Source organism: Copidosoma floridanum, unplaced genomic scaffold (assembly GCF_036245765.1).
Source record: "Copidosoma floridanum isolate Cflo_tuat_1 unplaced genomic scaffold, Cflo_Japanese_pri ptg000004l, whole genome shotgun sequence".
Lineage (NCBI taxonomy): Eukaryota > Metazoa > Arthropoda > Insecta > Hymenoptera > Encyrtidae > Copidosoma > Copidosoma floridanum.
Window position 1 is genome coordinate 13,404,353 of NW_028321881.1, and position 20,642 is coordinate 13,424,994.

Genomic DNA, 20,642 nt, shown 5'->3' on the forward strand with positions numbered 1-20,642 from the left:
ACAAAGTCGGAGAAGCATGTAAGTTACACTTTCTGTATTTACGTTATATTAGCGAGAGCGTTTTGGGCAGAGAAGCTATTTTTGCATGGTTACAAGCATTTCACCATGAAATAAACGCACGTTTATTTCTCTTATTGTCAGGGCACTGCAGCCAAGCGCAACTACGAGGGAGTCTTTCTTCTTGGTTCACGCTTATCGCATGACAAACATACACTCACTAGGTGATTGTCCACTAAAGGGGTCAAAAGAGTTCGAAAACAGTTCTACTAACAATAAAAGATTCTTATTGGATTATATTAAATTTTAACTGAATTAAAAATTTTTTTGCAAACTTATTTGTCGAAATAAGGACATAATTAACTTAAGACTCCTCAATTGTGCATTCGCATACATATACTCACTCCATATACTGCAAGACAATACTTCATATCCATACAACCATCTCTATTAAAAAACATATATTCAGTTATGAAATATTAAATAAAAACAATTTGATACTCATCATCTAGTACCTTCATGAGTTTTATTTCAAATTTTGTAACAGTTTTATTACTTAACGTACTCTTAGTTTACGAAAAACGTACTAATTTTTTTTTCACCTTTCCATTCTATTCACATCCTGTAGTCATTCTACAACTATTTATGAAGTATTCTATAATTTTTATATCTCATTTTTAAGAATAACTAAAATTTCGCCTGTTTTTTAAAATAATAAAAGAGAAAATGTATCGAAAAATACTCTGGCAGATTTTTTGTCACAATACTTTCATTCATTTGTATATCTCGCTATGTTTTAAGATATGCTTGAAACTTAGACTTTGAATCGATTATAATATTTTTCGCACCTCAATTCCACATTAAAAACTAAAATGCCCAAATTTAATAAATCAAAGATTTTTTCATTTTTGTACGCTGTATCAATGGATTTTGCCTAATTTGTCTCAATTTATTAAACGAATTTTAACTAGCCTGTCATCAGTTATACTTGTTTTTTTTTTTTTTTTTTTTTTAACTTTGTCGCATTTGAAAACTTTACGTTACTTATCTCTTATTGTTCTTTTTGTGCAGCAATATATTTATTAGATATATATGATATATATCTACCTATATTATATAGTTGTATTGACGAAAGTGAGTCTCAGCGGAGACCACGGCGTTAAGAGTAGCTGTAGAGCTCGGTCTAACTACTCTCCCGTGCTTCCTAGCTTCCTACCTGTAGTGGGGGGTTGGCGCGCGGAGAGCGCAGGGGGGATTAGCCCCACTAATATTCATACATATTTCGCCCCCCTGCACGCTCCGCGCGCTAACCCCTTACTGTTTTAACTTATAAGGAGAGTCTTTAAATTTCATTTGTAAGTGGGGAGAGGTTGATGCTCAGAATTTTGTGAGGAAGATGAGTTTCTGATCTATATCGTTACGCATTAGTTAATTATTCATCAGTAAATTTCCACACCACCCAGAAGGTACTATTGTGGTACGTTGAGAGTTTTTTTAGAATTTTTCGTTATGTTTAGAGAAAAAAGGTATACATTATTTTTTTTAAAATTAAATTCTAAACAACGAAAAGTTTTGATCACTTTGATCACATATAAATTATTTAAATTTTATATAACATATACTTTATATAATTTTTGTTATTATTATGCATTTTATATTTTATCAGTTGATATAAGTGGTAAGAAAAATTTTCTCATTTTTAGATTCAATGATAAATATGAAAATAATTTCTTCACAGTGTTCCACACTGTAAATTGGAAAAATCGTTTGTACTTTATACTTTTAAAATTTAATTTACAATCAAACCAAATATTTTTAAAATTTTTTTAGATAAACAATATAAAAGTTAGCATAAAAAGGGAAGAAAATTGTTTATTTAGAACTTTTTCTTTTTTTCTGTATAGTGACATAGATTTCAACATGAGAGCTCGTTCATTACCAATCAATAATGTTGTACATGAATGGATGGATATTATTTTGGATTTATAGTAGGAAACAATTATTAACAAAATGTAAAAAGTAGTAATTAACATATGAACAAAATGTCAAAAAATAGGACTTATGGTACAAGTATTGAAACTAATAGCTTCTCAGATTTATTTCATGTTTACGTTATAGTTAACTTCTCAAACAACGATATTCAAACATATGGAAATTCAAATAGTAATCTTAAACTGAAAATTCTAAAGGAAAAATATAATAAAAAATATTGCAATTGGTCGAATAAACATTGTATCTCCAAAATATCATAAAAAATTTTTTTTAAACTTGTATTAAATAAAGTAACTGGTTCGACATCATTCACAGAGATTAGAACATGTAAAGAAATAACTTATGGAACTTTTAAAGATACTGCAATTGCAATGGGTTTAAGAGACAATGACGAAAAAATCGATGATATTGTTGAAGAAGCAATTGCTGTTATGTTTTCATATCAATTAAGACAATTTTTTGCTTGGTTTTTGATCTCAGAAAACGTTTAAGGTGAAAAAATACAAAGAATTTTTTACGAAGGGTTTCCCTAATAATAAAGATAATTTATCTCTTTTACTTATTAACCACATTTCAGAATCAGAAGATAAATCATGTAGATGCTTTAATTTACCTAAACCAAAAAAAAATAGAGAGTAAAAAAAAAGATATAGATGATGAAATACGTTTCAGTAAAGAATTGTTTAACTCGATGTATAAAAGTTTGAATAATGACCAGAAAAATATGTTTTATATTATTTGTGATCAACAAAATAATATTTTCTTTATAGATGGTCCTGGAGGGTCAGAAAAAACTTATTTACACAAAACGTTATTTAATTTTTTTATTTCTCAAAATACAAAAACAATGTCAGTGGTATTGACTGTCATAGCATCAATTTGGCTTCCAAAGGGGATAATCAGTCATAGAACTTTTAAACTTCCTTTAGATCTTAATAATGTAGAGAGTGCGTTTTTAAAATTCAAATCAGATAAAAAAAAATTAAGAGAAATTGATTTAATAATTTAAAATGAGGCTTCAATAATTTCAAAAAAAGCATTGAAAATGGTAGACAGAACGTTAAGAGATTCATGTTATACTGAAAAATATTTTGGGAGTAAATTAATTATTTTAGGAGGTGATTTTTGTCAGATTCTTCCAGTAATAAAAAACGGTAATACAAAAATTATACTTGAACAAACTATTAAATCTTCATATTTATGGAACTCATTCCAAATTTTAAAATTAGAAATCAGTATTCGGTCTAACGATAAAAAATTTTCAAAATTATTATTAATCATTGGGGAAGGGGAAATAAAAACTTTCAACATCCCTAAAACTTGAGTCTCAAATGATGAATGTTCTCAAATATTTTCTAATATCTACAGTTGTTCGATGAATAGTGTTGTACTTACATTAAATTAAAACTTACTATAGTATAGATAACGCAACTTATGAAGGAGTTGATAAATCAGACGATAATATTTATTTAAACTTTCCAGTGGAAATGTTGAACAATATTCGTGAAGGATTACCACCTTTTGAACTAAATCTAAAAATTGGTACAATTGGGATGTTACAGAGAAAATTAAGTATATCAGATGGACTCTGTAATGGAACACGTTTACGAATCACAAAATTATTACAGTATAATATAGAAGAAGAAATAATAACTGGAGAAAAAATTGGAAATGAAGTCTTCATTCCAAGAATAACTTTAGACACAGGAAACTCCTTAACATTACCATTTATTTTGTATCTCAAGCAGTTTCCAATTGTTGTGGCATTTGCTGTGACAATAAACAAATTCCAAGGTTCAAGTTGTGATAATGTAGGTTTGTATTTTTAAAAAACCCTTACTTTCTCATGGTTAATTATTTCTGGCTTTATCAAGATGCAAAGATAAGAATAATTTATTTATTCAAGTAGAGAGGCAAAAAAAACAAAAATAGAAAATGTTGTTTGGAAAGTGATTTTTACATAATTTATTGACTTTACTTGATGATTTTTATGAATAAATTAGCAATATTTATGAAAGTCACTTATGAATGTTTCATTATTCAACAAGTATACATGACATGATGTATGAAAAATGGTGTGGGGGGCCTGTGGGGGGTCTGTGGAGGGACAGGCAAAATTGTGTGGGGGGGCTGTAAGGGGTCTAAGGAAAAAGTTAGAAAATGTCAAATTAGCGATGAAAACTGTCGAATTTCAGCTCATTTGTGGGGGGGCTGTGGAGGGTCAGTGGGGGGGGATATGTGGAATGATTCACATAAATAACTATATAATATGGGGGCATATACATACACATAAAGGAACATGACATACCTCTGCTTGATTTCTTTAGAACTTCAGAAACAGTGGCATAAATAGGCAGTTTAGATATCAGAGCAAACAAAATTGGGCCTATTCTAGGAATACAATTATCCAGTAGTAATCAATAATTAATATTATTTCTACAAAGTATAACAACACAAATTCAAAGTATAAATTATAAGACATAGATAATAGGTAGTTTGTTTTATTAAAAAATGTATAAGGGTATGCCTACGTATCAACTTCTATAGAGTTACTTACCTACTTATAGTAACAAAATTAACTTTATTATCAGTGATAAATGTTTTTATCGTCACATCCTATATTTTTTCAACCAATTTTTGTTATTTTTAATGTACATAATAATCTTTAACCGGATAAAATAACATTGCTGTTAACACTTTTGCGAAGTTTTACTTTATCATTTTGTATTTTAAAGTTAATAATTTATTGAATTCTTACATAATTGACAGTAAAGATTTAAGTTAATTCAGTTAGAACCAAGTTGTAAATGTTAAAATTAAAAAAATATTAGATCCCGTTTTACTAGAATACTTACTTTGAAATAAATCACACTTTTAGTAAAAAGTTGCTTCATCTATGGCTGGTAAAAAAGTTTTAGCTAAAAATTCGAGTATTTAACATTCTTTTCTATGCAATGCCTAGAACTATTTTTTTATTTTTAGGGTCCTGTAAATTACATCATTTTTAATGAAATAGTATTATATAATCAATTATAAAACCGTAGCATAGAATGAATTAATTTCATTTTCACTGACAACTAGAATTTATAGGAATAAACAACTGGTTAAAGACCCAGTCATTTTTTTGAATAACAGTACACTGTTCATAAATCAAATGCAATGGCATTCTACCTCTTTGTGTTGGACAAACAAAAGTTATGTGTGAAAATAAAAGAACATTGAATAATTATTAGAAACGATGACAATGGATGTGTTTTTGCTGTTTACTCTTATTATTCAAACTACAAATTTAACTTAACAACAGTTCACACTTCCTAGAAAGCCCCTGGATCCACTTTGTATATACAAACAATAAATGGTAATTGCATTTATATTACCGAGAGTAAAATAAAAAATTAATTTATATTATTTAAATTTTCTTCAATATTTAAGTATGAAGTTCTTGATGGGCTAAGCCTTTTTCGTTAATGATAGTAATAAACCATCTAAAGAATTTGAATTGTTCATACGTCTTTGTATGACATGATACTTGTTCAAACATTAACTTAAATTATATTCAGTTATGCAACAATACAACCCCTAGAAGTATCATCTTATAACGCAGCTTATTATTATTATGTTTTTTTTTTTATTTATTTTTTTTTTTTTTTCATACCGGGTTACCACGACAGCCTACTTGGCCTAGTCGCGGGGGCCACCTACTCACCACCTATGTGTGAGGGTGTATTGCCACATCCATCTGTGAACCTTTTTCCTCGTATCCTACCTGAATCCATGGGCACAGTGTAAGTATCTTCGGTGGAACACCTTGCCAGTTAAGCTGACACTCTCTGCACCGATGGTGCATCGGGTCCACTCACCACTGTGTAGTCTTTCCCCGGAGAAGACCCCATTATTCCAGGACGTCCACTCCTCACCGGTTAAGCTGACGCTCTCTGCCGAAGCATCGGATCCAGGCTAATTAGCATCCCCAGAGAAGCCCCGTGTTTTAGGGGCCACTTCTCGCCGGTAATGCCGGCGATCCCTGCCCAATGCCTGGCATCGGGTCCGCTAATTCCTACCTATAGCCCTAATACTGTTTCACATTAACCCAGGCCCGAAAATCTGTGGGGCAAGGAAAAAATCCTGGAATTACTCTGAAGGAAAATTCCACGGAAAAACCCGCTCCGAAACAGCCAGGGTTACATAGGAACTTTTCCCGATGAAAACAGTTTTTGAAAAAATCTGCATTCACCGGGAATCGAACCCACGACCCCTAGAACTGCGTTGTATCAGTAACAAGCACGCTCACGACTGAACCAACACCGCTCTCAACGCAGTTTATTATTGTAAGTTAACTTACAGAGCCAGTCAAGGAATTTAATAATTATTTATTGTTTTGTTAAATGTATACATGTTATAACACATTAGCCGGATAGTACAACTAATGTATACTAGGACTATTCCCTAGTTTATAATAGGTATAGGGTGTTATGTATTACTGCTAATGCGTAGCGCTAACAGCAGCAATCCGTAGCACTGTCAAGCATTTATATATTGGCAGGCTTACCACCTTGATATTACAGAGTTTAAATAGTCTCTTCCACTATAAAGCCAAAGCTTCCTGATAGCTGCGGTAAGCGCTACAAAAGGCAATTATAATAAACAACACAAAAATTAAGTAGCACAGTAGTGTATATTAACTTGAATTAATACCTACACTTGATATTGATGCACACCACTCCAATGACGATCTCTCGCGTCGTGGCTCGCTTCCATACATATAAACTCACGTTATTGCGAGGCTTAATATTATTAAAACCACGTGTAGTCTCTATCTTTGGGTAGGACATGGGACAACTGTTTTTATTCAACACACTTCCAATTAAAAGCACTAATACACTATATTAACACCAATTGGAATCTCTCTAGTGCTGATAATGAAAGGTGACTTATGCGGATATTATTAGGGAAAAACAAAAAAATTTAACGATTATTGTGAAGACAAAATTATACTTAGGCAAACAATCCACATAACTTCCTAATGTTTTTAGTATATATCTTAAAAGCTTGCGGAGTCTGCAAAAGTCACCTATCAGCACCTATAAATTTGTATTTATACAAGTAAAGCTCCACCCCCTGCAAGCTTCGCAAAATAGCCTCCACAATTATTTGTTATTCCCTGCTTTTCTGAGTGATATTTACAAAAAAAAATGTGGTATGAGATAATTCTGGCGTAAAGAACGTGCAATAATACGAAATTGTTTGCATATATCTCTAATTTTCATAACTTTTTAAAGTCCTGATATTTCTTTTATAATAATGTAAGGAGCATTTTTTAATCTTTTTTATTTGTGAATATAATATTTTCACACAATACATTGCCATCAAAAAAAATCTGCGGTGGGTCAGAGGTTTATTGAGGACTGTTGGGGGCTGTGCGGTTGGTAGAATGATTGGATAAAAATGTGCTATGGGAGAATAATGGCGAAAAAGACAAAATTTCACTTTTTTTCTTGGAGAGCCTATGAGAGCCATGGGGGGTGAGAGCGGGCCAGTAGGGATCTGTGGAGAGTTGAGGTGAAATGCCCTATACAAACTGCTATACATAGGAATATATTAATTAGGGCGTTCTTTATTCACTAATATATTTTTTGTCTGTACCACCCCCTAAAAAATTTATTTTACAAAAAAAAAAAAAAAAAAAATTTCTCACAAAATTTAACGTAAAACATTTTTTTTCATCATGCCAACCAAATACAACGGGCTTTCAGCATATGAATAGGAGAAAATCACATTCAAACATAAGTTTTTTCATTTTTCTATCCTTTCAAGCTTGCGGACCTCGTTTTTCTTATTGATAATTCAGTGTAGAATCCACATTTTAATCCAATTTATTTTATACTTTATGTATGACGAGTCAAAAATCAAGTCTTGTGCCACTTTTGGCTGAATTATGCCAATGTAGTGTTCTGCCTGACCTCTACGTTTTTAGCAAGGTCAAATACAACATTCTCTACGATAAATACAACGTAAAATTAAAAATTTAGTTGATAGTCTACGTGTTAAGTGTAAAAGATCCAGTTATATGCCATTTTTTTGTAATTTGTCTGACTCAACCGTTTTTTTACCCTCTACAGATGGTTAATACGATGAGTTACACCATGTCTTGCGCAATATTTAACACAAAATGTAAATTGCAAGACTATTTTAACTTTATTTCACATTAATTGAAATACAATTTAGTCAACAGCATTACAATTTGATCCAAACAAAATTATGTTTTTTATCATTATTTTAGTACAAAAATATTAGTAAAAAAAAAAATTGAACAATTTTTTGTTTAGTAAGATTTTTCAGCATAGTTTGTTTTTTTACAATCATAAATTGTTTTTTTTTTTTCAGTAACTTACGTTGCGAATCAAACGTTATTTTTTTTTTCTTCGTCTCTTGTTTTATTTATATATTTTTTGCAAGTATTCCTGCTCTTTCAACAGTATCGTTAGTATCTTGTAAATGTTCTACATTAGTCTTGCCTTTCAAAAAAATCATCATTGCTTGACTAACTTTTACAAAGAGTCTACAAGAAGTCTTCATTTATATTGAAACTATAAAAAAACCAAGGTATTTTCGGAACAAAGTTAAATTTTTTGTCTGTCAAGTGGCTCAAATATGTTTGGTTGGTAAATCAATATTTTTTTGTAGGCATAGTAACATTATTAATGTTCTAATAACTTTTTCATATTCTTATTAAAAACGTATATTATTATTGAAAAAAGACACTGCACTTGTTTTAGAACTTATCTACTAATGATGGTTTTTTAATTTTTTTCAAGCTATACTTCATACTTTAATAAAACCGAAGTCATTTTAGGGGGCTCCTGTAGCATTTATTTTGTTTTTTAAAAAAGCCACAAACCACACTTCAACATATAAAAAAAAAAAAAAATAAATCAACAAGTCTCATAAAGTCTTTTCCTCTGCAGCTGCTAGATGAAAAAAAAACATGGGATTACAAAAAATAGCTTAAGCCATCCATCTGGCGGGATGAAAAACAGCTAATCTGTGGAATATGACGTTATCAAGAGGTACCGGTCTTAGAGAAATTAAGGTCAGCTAAATGAGTTCTTTGTAGTTATCAAGTGGTTGGTATTTTTTTTAAAATATTTCAACAAAATTATTAATTTCTTTTTTACGTACTAATGATGTACGTAAATTTTCTGGTAAATTATACTTAAATTTTGATTTTTTAAGGTTGCCCATTGATACCAAAATATTTTAAATAAGAATCCATAAGGTATTCTGGTTCCAAGCATTTTTTTATTCAAAAATTCCAGCTAAAACAAGTTTGTAAATGTGATGACTACAGGGTAAACATAATAAACCTTTTTCAAGCCTTTGTTCAAGAACTGCAGCACTATTTATACTTCCTAAATTAGTATAAGTAATGTCACAGCATAATGCTTTAATTTTTTTAGTCCAGCCCCAATCAGCCCAAATGAGAGAGAAATTTAAAAAGTTATTATTGAAACGCAAATAATTACTTTATTTTTGTGAGATTAGTTAATAAATCATTTACATTATTTTTTATGTATGAATGTTTTGCATGATTTGAAAAAAAATTTTATGTAGTTTTGATTGATAAAAAAGGAAAAAAAACACTAAAACCCGAGGATTGAATCTGCCAACCTGAGAGTAAAGTCTTAGTTCAACAGATTTTTGAGAATTTTTAATTGCATTTAAATTACACGAAAGGCCGAGTATAATTTTACTATATTATTATTCTTATTGTTGTTATACTTGTCAATGTTGTAAACGAACATAAATTCTTATAATTCCTAAATTTACCTTATGGATGGTTTAATTCGATTTCATGTTCAATTCCTGTTATGTATGCCGTTGGATTGTGAGACATCTGATCTAAAAGGAAAGTCTTCTTTTCTTCATTAATAAGATTAAAAGTATTTCCATACACAATATTAAATAACAGTTTTAATTTTCAAGTAAATTTCTTTCATGAGCTATTTGACGGATGCTTTTATTATCCTATTGGATGTTCCTACATTTTGCATACAGATTTTGTATTTCATCATAAAATCCATCAAATTTCTGAGTTGAAATATCAGCTTTTTTCCAGAGTTGGAAAGCTTCTTTTACTACTAATTTAAAACTATTTTTTATAGACAGATTGAAATTTCTTATGTGAAAAAAAGCCCTTTGAACACTTTCTCATAACTAGGCAGTCGATTTCTAATAATCTGTGACATTATATTACCAATCAAACATATATCTTCTGATTTACTTTCAACTGAAATTTTAGTCAGTCAAATTTTATTGACTAAAAATAAAACCTGTAAAAAAAGTAAATATAATAATTTTTTGATAATCATAAAACATTTGGTTTATTTTGAAATACTAATATTATAATTAAATAACCTGATACTCATTAATAAAGTAACGATAAAAGTGTATATTTAATTTTTTTTTCACGTTGTAAGCAATGAAAAAATCTAAAGATTGTGATCACATTTCGGATGATAATTTTATAGCGGATTTTTTCGCTACCTTTAAGCGTCAACATGACTGTAGTGGCAGTTTAGGTACATGGTTATAAAAAAAAATTTATCTCTATAAATTTTATTCATGCATATTCATGTGTCTTGATCGCTGTGTATGAAAAGTAACAAAAAATTATAATCTTAAGTATGTTACGCTGAAATTTTAAGGTTTGATGTTGGAACTAATAAGTGCTTTTTTAGTATTCAGGCGAAATTAGCATATCTTACTAATATATAGAGCAAAGTCGCTAAAATCGTTGTAATCGCTAACCACGAAAACTACTGAACCGATTTTGCTGAAATTTTGCATACTGATTCTTGATGATTCGGAAATAGATTTCGCATAGTTTTTTTTCTTGAAGAAGTTAATAACAATAGAGATAAATAAGCTCAAAAATTTGCTAAAATAAGCTGGCTTTGCGCTTTAGTTCAATAGGATCCACTAGATGGGGTCAAGGTAAACTTGAGGCCACCTGCAATCAAAGATGGTGAAGAGTGATCATAAGATGCCCCATGAAGTTGTCGATTATCGCAGTCGTTTATCGGCAGTACATTAAGAACAGAGCTGTTGGTCATGCAGCTGGGCATCCCGGCTACCGATGACACTTTTCTTTCATAGGCAAGCAAAATAACTCGGTTTTTATTCTGGATCGCCAAGATAACCGAGTGCAACAGAAAAATAGGCGTTCGGAACGTCAACTTCTCCGGGGGAATACCAGGAGAGGTGTCTAGCCAGATCATATCCTGCTCCAACACTTTAGAGTTTTGTGGCTGTTCAACCATCTGTCCTGGAGCCGTCAGAGAATTTTCTACTTTAAATGCAAGCCAGAGAAGACAGCCCTGAAAAGTACGGGCAACTACAACGGCCTTCTCTTAGTGGTCGTCCCAACGGCATACCTACAGAGAAGGTATTCTCCAGGCCCACTTTCCCGACAAACAGTGAGTGGCAGGTTATTCGGGGAACGACCCAAAGACGAGATACTCTTTGGTCAGCGGCGGCGGCGTGTCTCCCTTCTGTGCGGTCTCCGTACACATAGACTCCGAGGGTAAGAGTCAAGCTACCCACAGCCAGTTCTTCATCATCAAGAATAATAAGGAATAGCTGGAAGTTTCACCACTGGCCCTTTTAGGACCATTATGAGTATTTACGTTCACTACTTAACCATCAATCGCATCGGTTTTTTTTAGGGCTACCTACTGTTGAACAACCTTGCCGACAAATACATTTTTACTACCCGATTTGTCGACTACAAAATTATATAAATATAAACCAAGCCACTATTAAACCAAGTCAGTCATTCACTGGCAGACGTCACGAGCGGAGTTATTCGCCGCAAGGCTGGGAATCCTGTAACCGGTGATCCTACATTAGCCTCTCGACTCTAAGTATTCAACCAGAAATCACCGATCCTCTCAAGGTCTGCGCTAGAAGAACCTAACAGCTATAAAGGAAAAATAAACTTGAGCAAACTGGACAGTCTCCAACGGGCAAGCATCACGAACCAATCTCTCCACATTAGAATACCAGAACAACTGAGTCTGCAAAAAAAGAAGGTGCTTTAGACACCAACGTCTTTGATTTATGCCAGGAGACGTTGGGAAAGAGCTCTACAACTAGCTCCAAAGCTTCAAACGTTGTAGTTTTCCTCCTAATCAGTGTGGCGCTACAATAACAGGCCAGAAAAGATTATCCTGAGGTACAGAGGCAATAACGTTTGCTGGAAACTTCAATCAAATAAGAGTTTACTTATAAAGCTTACCGGTCCTTTTCAGGGTCATCAGTCGTCGAACTACCTTGCCAACAAATACATCTTACAACTCAATAAAATTGAAAAAAATAGCTTTTAGGGATCACAAAAATCCTAACTATGCCAAAAATCGCAAGAAGTCAAATTGGAAGGAAAACTTCAAATGCATCTAATGAAATACAATTTCAGGCGTCTAGAAAATGACGCGGAATCTTTATTAAGAATAAAGCAGCATAAAAATCGATAAATAAAGAATGTATTAAGGGAGTATCCCCCTTAAGTATAATACCGTCAAGATTTTGATAACATTTGAAATGTAGGTAAATAATTGCAAAATGAAGCTCCAGTTAAAATTTCAAGACGGTTCACAGCTTTGGAAGCGAGTTATTAATGAAAATGTATCTTTTAATTTAACATGGCATCTAATGAGGGTACGCATTTTTTGCCCCTTTATCTCTTAATATCTCACTAAATAACATTAAGATTGAGGTAATATTGTTTTAATAACAGAAGAATATATTCAAGGATCACATTGGTGTTGTTGAAATAACCATTAAGTGAATGTAAAATTACTAATAAATGAAAAAACAAGCAAAAAACTAGGTTAAAACTCATTCATATATGTTTACAACGCATTAAAAATTATGCCTTTACTATAGTTTTCTACAGTGAATCTAGTCAATAAAGGGGATACTCCCTTTAGTGAGAGATAAGCTTTTCACTATAACCCTTACAGTAATATCTTGAATCTTACAGATTTTTAAATAGGCAGAATATGTATTTGTGTTTTTGTGGCGATAAAAAATGTAGAGATTGAGCTCCAGGACTTAGTTGCTGTGGTAAAAAAGTTGTGAGATAAGAGAAAAGAATTTTTTTTAATTACAAATTTTTTGTGAGTTTTAAATCTTTACATCTTCAAAATTTAGCCCTGTTCATAGATTATACGGGAGAAACTGCAAATCAACGGCTTTTTAGGGCCAACGATTAGTTTGTGGCATAAGGAATGCACGGTACTTTTCAGCATAATTATATTTCTTTCACTTTTTAGAGCTTTTTTCTTGACCGAATAAACTGTATTTATCCTGTACAAGTATGTTTTTAATAAGAAGATTTTTGTTTTGAGAAGTGTCAAAAATAGATGTAAAATTTTTAACTGAAAAATTTCACATTACATGTCAACACACTACGGTATTCCATTTAGTGAGTCTCGGGCGAAGCCGAGACGAGGGGCCGCTGGTCTAAACATGTGTTAGAATATTAGTAAATTGATATATTTTTTGGTCGTAAATGTAGCATTCCTTTCAAAAACTAAATATTGTTCATCAAAATGTATCAACTGATATGTTATAATATTTTACATACAAAGAATAGGATGAAGAGACGTTCTTAAAAATAATTAGGGCTCTACAATAGTTTTGTCAAGATTTGCGGGAGGGTAGTAATACGGTAGTAGATAAAAAATTTGGTTTAAATAATTGATTACGGAAAATTATATATGTATAATAAGCCGAACATATACTTTGCAGTAATAAAGTTAATTATGTATTCTTAAAAAACATTTTAACAACTAAAATAGTGAGTAATATTTTATTTTTAATAACAGTCGTCGTACTCTCTTTCAGTTTCAGTTTCTGAATCAGTCGTATCATCACTATATCATAAGCTGAAGATATATTAGTGAAATTTAATATTCCTTATATTGACGACAAAGCTTAATTAATACTACTTGATTTACCTTTCACCCTAAAAGTATCCATTTCACTTTATTTAGATAAGTTGTATTGCAAGCATACACGGAAGATTGTTGTTACCAGAATAAGCTATACCAAAAGTGATGAGCATAGAAAAATAACGTACAGGTCTTGAGATTTCTGCAACCAGTCTCACATTTTTACATACTTATCTGGATTGGTACAGGATTTTTCTGTACCATGGATAGTCTATTAAATTTGTATACTGCGCATGGTTTTCTACTGTACTGTCTACCGCGCATAGTACGTGCGCTTTTATATAGTGGAGATATGTATGTATATACATGCATACTTGCATACATGTATGGGATTGTCATTGTTATTTTGGCTCAATATGTAAATTGTTCTTTGCGAGTGAAAACCAATTATTATACGCAACAGGAAAGTGACTACAAGTGCCTAGTGCACTTATCATTATATCTTAATAGATTCGTATCAATGTATTGAACTTTATATTGTGTTGTGGTGGATATACTGAAATCCTAACCCCCTTAACTTTTACAGCTACATATGTATGTATGTATGTATATATATATATATATATATATATATATATATATATATACTGATATTCTGAATGCTCCCACTGGCCGACTAACTTTCTGTACTGGTACAGGAAAAACCCGTACCACGTATCGGATTTTGACGTACTAAGCATAAGGTTTAGCTATACTCAATAAGGTACTTTAAAGTATACTACCGTACCAAACATATCTGTACCAGTACACATTTTTCTTGTACAGAGTATCGAAAATACTTGTACTAACATATAGTACCTGTTTTTCTGGTAACAACAATCTTTTGTGTATGCTGACTTATAAATTCAGCATTCAACAAAATTCTACAAGCGTGGTGGCAGTTTTAGTACATAGTTGTTAGAATAATTGTTTCTTTTTGTATCAATTTGTTTTATGCGCTTTGATGAAGTTATACAAATTCTTTTTTTTATACTTTCTTAGGCACATTGATCAGGAGGTTCCAACTTACATGAACAAAATCTATGGAGATACATTTTCTATTTCTTACAACCATATATTTGAACTGCGACCACGCTAGTAGAATCGTATTGTTACGTAAACCCCAGCTCAGACCATACGTATGTACTAGTATTGAAGATATGTGGAAATAACTGATTACGTACTCTTTTCAATGAAAAAAACTAATTTATTCTGTAACATGGAAATTTCATGAATTACGAGTCTTACCTTAAATTTGTTATAAAAAACTTGGAAAATTACAGCTAAGTACAACAATTATTATCGAGTTGTTTTTAAATTCTAGATTTTTCGTCAAGCATAAATGAATTGGCTATTTTAAATTCACAAAAAATAACCTCGTATTCGTAATCAGCGACCCTAAAATTTCTCTTTGATTAGTATCAACAAAATTGTGTTGACAACTTTTAAAAATTGTATTCTTTTCTAGAAATTTTTTCAATGTCTATAACAAATTTTAATTGTTTATAACATTACCCATTGCCTATAGTTTTCTTGTGTTTCAAGCTCAAGCCTCTGTAAGATGACAATAATCATAGTGATATCTCTGTCCTGTCTCAAGCATTGTTATTTTGAAAAAAAAATTTTAAAAAAAAAAAAAAAAAAAAAAAAAATTTGCCAACTGTACAGTAGCGGATGGTGCAAGAGCCATTTTGCTAGAACAGCAATGTTTACGGGGAAGAAAAAGCATCACCCGCGGTGCTGCGGCAGCATGAACATTTTTCAGCCAACTAGCTATGTAAAATAACAACTGGCAATAGGTCTGAGCCTACGAGTCATTTAATACTAAAATGAAAACAATTAAAAACTTACATTTGCATTTTTAGTCCTTTAGGGGCAAAATAACGTTTTTGTTTGATATATCATCAGGTCAATATCATCATTAAGAGTTAAAAGAATTTTTTTCAGGTTATATTGACACTCAATGATTTCCAAAAAAATTCCACTCAAATTTAGTCATTTAAAGTGTAGTAATAAACTTTTTTAGATTTGTTCGTTGATTAAAATACGAGGAACAAAATAAAGGACGAAAAACGGTGTGCTAGGCATTCATGTAAGAGCCTGTGATCCACTTTTACTTTTATCATCAATTAGTTTTATTTCTAATGCGTATCACGATTTCACAAAATCTCTTCTACCAGGCAAATGCTGCTCACATAACATAGGCAAAAACCCGTTGTAATTTGGAGGCCTGCTTCCTTGATCTTTTGAGTTTGTAGTTGTTACCGTCAATACGCGAACCTGCAGAGATAAGTTATATTAACAGGATTAGCAGAGACACGGAACAAATAAAAATATGAGAGTATGCGTGTAATTGTGGATATATTGTGCTTGAAACAAACAACATACAGAGTATGTGAATGCGTATGCTACAACAGCAATGAGAAACGTTACCCTTGCCAGGGTTGGATGGTGAACAAAACAAATCCCAAGACTTAGAGAGTGCTCCGAAAGCTAATTTTCGTAAACACAAAAGTGACTTTTTACCTGGCTTCTTGGGAGCTCCGGGAGCAAGATTTTATGGGTTGGAGGAGCGCCAGACGTTGGGGCTCGGGTCTTTTATCGGCCAAGTAGTTCACGGTGGTTTCTGAAGGTCTCTGAAGCAGGAAAACGTAAGTCACTGAAAAAAGAATAGCGTAGTTGTGGACAAGCACTACTTCTCAGAAACTTTCACTTATATAAAGCGCTCGCTGTTGCAGTTGCTGGAATTCTCGGCCCTACCACATTCTCTCCTTCTCTGTATCAAATCAAATAAAAAATCTCTTGGGGACAGCATAAATACATTTATTCCTCTAACTTATTTAAAAGAAAAAAAATTGAAGTTAATAATTTAAAAAGGAGTTTCAAAATACGCTCTTATTGAGTTAATAAGAAATAAAAAGTATTTTAAAAAAAAAGAAGAATTGCAAATGCAAAATACTGTTGATAAAAATTAAATAAAACCTTTTGCAATTCATATTTTTTCCGAATTTAATGCCCTCTGTTTTTAATTTTTGAGTTCACTTCACAAAATACAATCTCTACAAAACGTTCTCACAACTTTATGCTGGCAGAAAAAGCAAGCGTCTGTTGCGTTGTACATGAAAAACAATACATGTAATTAACATTGATTGGCCAATAAACTTCTTTTCACGCACTCAAAATTCTGCTACTTTTAATTAGTTAAAACTAAAAATGAAAAAAAAAAAATTTGCATAATGTTTTTGTGGAATAATTTATTATTATCAAAGACAAGTACTTCTGTAAAAAAAGTAAATTTGTTTGTCAGAAAGTGCGTTAAAATGATCGGAAAATTCTACTTATTCTCACACAGGCAGACATAGATAGATAAATAGACAGACACAACAAGTTAAATAGAAGTATTTACAAAAATTCTGAAGTACAATTGTATATTTGACTTTATTCAAATTCTGTAGAGGTCAGACAGAACGCTAAATTTGCATAAACCAATCAAAAATGGCACAAGACTTGATTTTTGATCCGTTATACATTAAGTATAAGCCAAACTGAATTGAAATGCGGATACTACACTGAATATTTAATAAGAAGAACTAGATCCGGAAGCTCAAAAGGATAGAGAAATTCAGAGAAACATATTTAAATGTAATTTCATCCTATTCATATTTTAAAAATCTGTTGTATTTGTTTGGCACGGTTTAAAAAAATTTTTTCACGGTAAATCTGTTTCCCTTTAACATATAATATATCATAATCATCGTAAATTTATACGGACATCGTTCCCATTATTTTAAGTTACATTACTTTTTAGCAAGATTTTCTATCACCCTTCATCGACCTCAGGAATACTTGAGTATTTACTTTGAAATACAAATAATGAATAATCAATTTGTTTGTATAAGTAATAGTAAGATCAAAATAAATGTATATTAATTCTATTTTAATTTGTATGAAACTATAAAGTTTTTGGTGAACTAAGCTGTTTTTTAATAATATTGGTGATGAACTACGTGAAGAACTTTAATTTTTTATTTTTCTTTTTATGATATAATACTAATATACACATAAATCAAACGAACACTTTATTATTCAATAATACAAACGGTGAAAGTATTGCTCTATTCAGAAGGTTCATTGTTATGGCTTAACTTACAGAACTAGTCAAGTGATTTGATCAATATTTATTGTGCTGTTAGATGTGTACATGTTTTTTAGGAAATTTTGTATTATTTGTATTTTAAGTAGACTAAAAGGAAATGACAATGATCTTTTTATTTAAAGGTGAAAAAATAAAAAATAAAAATATCAGGATTTGAAAATGTTCTAAATATAGAAGCTACATGCAAACAGTTTCGTATTATTCCACATACTTTAAGCAAGAACTGTCTTATATTGCCTTAATACGTTTTTCATGTAAATATGATGTGATAAAAAAATGTATTTGTTATCACCCGAAGAAGCATAGAAAAACAAATGACACTAAAGGCTGGCGCACGAAGTGCGCAGGGAGGCAGAGCTCTACTAGCATAATATATATATTTGTGTTGAGTGGAAGTGACTTACCCAGAGTTAACGTACTTTAAAAAAATTTATTTATTACATGGTCGAATTATGCGGAACTCCTAATACTCCACACACACACATACACACACGCGCGCACGCGCACGTTTAAGTGTTTGTGGTTAAACCCAGATATACCAAGGAAAATATTGAGAGACGTATCATTGTATCTACAAACTATGAGTTTATTCAACTATGTGTCATGTTTAATATTGCTTGGCTTCTCTAAATCAGGAATCCAAATTTGTCGGTATGTCATATTTTTATACTATTATTGAGCTGCATTTAGTTAGCTTTAATTTATATTTTTTAAGTGAAACTTCTATATCTACGTATTGGAAATTTAGTGGTGAGTAGAACAAACTGATGCAACGCAATAGTGTCCATCTGGTTCTTGGCAGCCAGGGGAGAGCGGGGAGCGGGGGCATGGGAGTATCGCGCATGTGCATCAGAGTAAATATGTGGCGGGGAGAGAGAAAGAAAAAAAGAGATAGAGAGAGAAAGAGCAAGCGCATGCGTCTACAGAAATAAGTATATACTAATTTAGAAGCCAATATATTATATAGCAGAAAGTCGGAGAGTGTGTATGTATGCATGCATGCACGTAGAAACTCTCTCTGTTTGGGAGACGTGTAAAGCTGGCGACTGTAAATATTAAATATTCATATTTTGCAATCGTTCGTGACTTTACCTATTCTTTCTAACTTGCGTATTACTTCTCCACTTAAATTTTCATTTGCAGATCAATAGTTTGCGAGATATTTGCAAACTAAAAAGTCGAAAAAGAAAGTCGCGGCGCAAAAAAGGTTTAAAAAAATAACTCAAAAGATTTTTGATGGTAAATTTTTGATGAAATTGTTTTTAGTATTCCAGAAACAAATAATATCTCCTACATAATACGTGTTAAGCTTAGCGTCAACGAAGAAGCTTGTACTCTTCAAGCTTTAGTACAGCTATTCAAACAACAAAATCAAGGAGCTTGTAAAAATAAACAAGTAATTTATGACTGATACGAACATTACATCACTCTGCGCTGCTGCACAGTCGAAAAGTAGAAAGTTTTTCTCTTTGAGTGCTAGTATCGTCTTTTTATTAATTCTTTTGATAAATTAAGATAACGGATGCAAATTTTCCTGGTTGCTTAATTATCCAACCAAGCGGTGGTTTTTAATCAGCGACCGGTAGAAAAGAAGTGCTATTTTTCGATTCTTAAGTCTTTTTCTGGTGCGTGGTGGTTTAGCTTGGAGGAAGTTCTCCGGCGTTTTCTGGTGTCTTTTTTCTTTTGGGTTCGCATTTTCTACTTGATTTCAATTTGGTTCTGTCGTAGCTGTTACGTTTCTTATTTAAAGGTTAGTGACAAGGGTTGATTTCACCACGTGTGAAATTATTTAGTTGGAGGATAGAAATCCCCAACAACAAAAAAGTGGATAAACATCCTTTGATTTAATCAACCGAGAGCTGATCCACCGACCGCTTTTCTTGTCGTGCCCGGGATTTTCATTCTTATAGATTTTTTTGACGGATGAATTTTCGATCTCCAGCACGACATTTTCGTGTCGTGGTCCACGCAATGGTATTACCTGCATTGCATGTGCATGATACATCTATACTTTTTTATTTCTTATTTTTAAATTTTGATTTATGAAGACAAAAGTAGGGAATTGAGCCCAAGTGCATTCTAAGTTTGCATATCATTATTTTGTTTTAATCTATAGCCATCTTGACTTCATAGTTATAATTTACTATTTCCTATTGTGAATATAAATTCCAAGTATTATAATGTGAATAGCGTAACATTGTTAATTTTCATTTTAGAGTAGTTTGTAAGCTTAGTCAGTAAGGAAAACAACTTCGTCCAGCGAAGGCTACCGAGTTGGGTTGGCGATAAATGGGGGGATTCAACGAAAGTTCCTATGTGTCAAATATTACTTTCTTAAAATTGATTTTTTTTATTCAAGGTAATTCAATTATTTAAGATCATTTGGTTCAATCTAATTTTTTATTTCTTTTTTATTTACGTAAGATTCTATTTCATAAGTTAACAATAATTTCAAAAAATCATTGTTTTTACAACTTTTTCTTTATTGACTAGAATACACAAAG

The 20,642-nt window shown here is 31.7% G+C and overlaps 1 protein-coding gene across 2 annotated transcripts in view; it reads right to left on the reverse strand.

The window, feature by feature from the left end:
• Positions 1-20,642, reverse strand: part of Tbc1d22 (TBC1 domain family member 22) — a 177,177-nt gene that overhangs the window by 102,845 nt on the left and 53,690 nt on the right. For both annotated transcript variants that reach the window (XM_089595840.1, XM_089595846.1), the window contains one exon: positions 9,817-10,319. The gene's annotated coding sequence lies outside the window, so the exon portion shown is untranslated. The remainder of the gene's footprint in view (positions 1-9,816; positions 10,320-20,642) is intronic.